At 42.1% G+C, this 857-nt stretch overlaps 1 long non-coding RNA gene across 1 annotated transcript in view; it reads right to left on the minus strand.

The window, feature by feature from the left end:
• LOC107182075 overlaps positions 1 to 857 on the minus strand; it is a 9,885-nt gene that overhangs the window by 8,498 nt on the left and 530 nt on the right. Inside the window, exon 2 of the long non-coding RNA XR_001512792.1 lies at positions 1 to 52. This exon is cut by the window's left edge and continues 89 nt beyond it. This is a non-coding gene — a long non-coding RNA (uncharacterized LOC107182075). The remainder of the gene's footprint in view (positions 53 to 857) is intronic.

The raw sequence follows: 857 nt of genomic DNA on the forward strand, positions 1-857 counted from the left end.
CTTTCCATTATCTCCAAACAAGGGCAGTCTCCTTTCTCTGCATACGAGTCATCTTGAAAAGAAAATGAAAGATGTGCTTGAGGCATAAAGCAGTTACTTTTAAAATGAGTAGTTAGTAGTAAGATTCTAACTTAACTAGAATTAATTCCTAATTCTAATTGCTTAATTAACCTCTGACATTTTGGGTGAATGGGTAGTAGATTTTGGTCTTCGGTCTATGGGCATGAGGACACACACCTGAAACATGAAGAGTAAACTATAAATGCAGAAAATAATAAAGGTTGGAAAGCTATACCTCAAACTTAACATTGGTATGTATAGAGTGGTGAGAAACTGGGGAGGAGAAAGAGAATTGCCCAGCCGGTGTTGCTCAGTGGTTAAGCATCAACCTATGAACCAGGAGGTCATGGTTCCATTCCCTGTCAGGGCACATGCCCAGATTGCGGGCTCCATCCCCAGTGTGGGGCATGCAGGAGGCAGCCAATTAATGATTCTCTCTCATCATTGATGTTTCTATCTCTCTCTCTCCCTCTCCCTTCCTCTCTAAAAGCAATAAAAATATATTTTAAAAAAATAACGAAAGAGTACGAATGGGGATTTCTTGTTCTTACTTGATATAATTCTACATTATTTGAACTTTTTAATAAGAATGTTTTTATGTGGCCCTCGTCAGTTTGGCCCAGTGGATAGAGCATCGGCCTGCAAACTGAAAGGTCCCAGGTTTGATTCCGGTCAAGGGCACATGCCCGGGTTGTGGGCTTAAACCCCAGTTTGGGGCCTGCAGGAGGCAGCTGATCCATGATTCTCTCTCATCGTGGATATTTCTGTCTCTCTCTCCCTCTCCCTTCCTCTCTGAA

This window comes from Myotis davidii, unplaced genomic scaffold (genome assembly GCF_000327345.1).
Source record: "Myotis davidii unplaced genomic scaffold, ASM32734v1 scaffold1134, whole genome shotgun sequence".
Taxonomy (NCBI): domain Eukaryota; kingdom Metazoa; phylum Chordata; class Mammalia; order Chiroptera; family Vespertilionidae; genus Myotis; species Myotis davidii.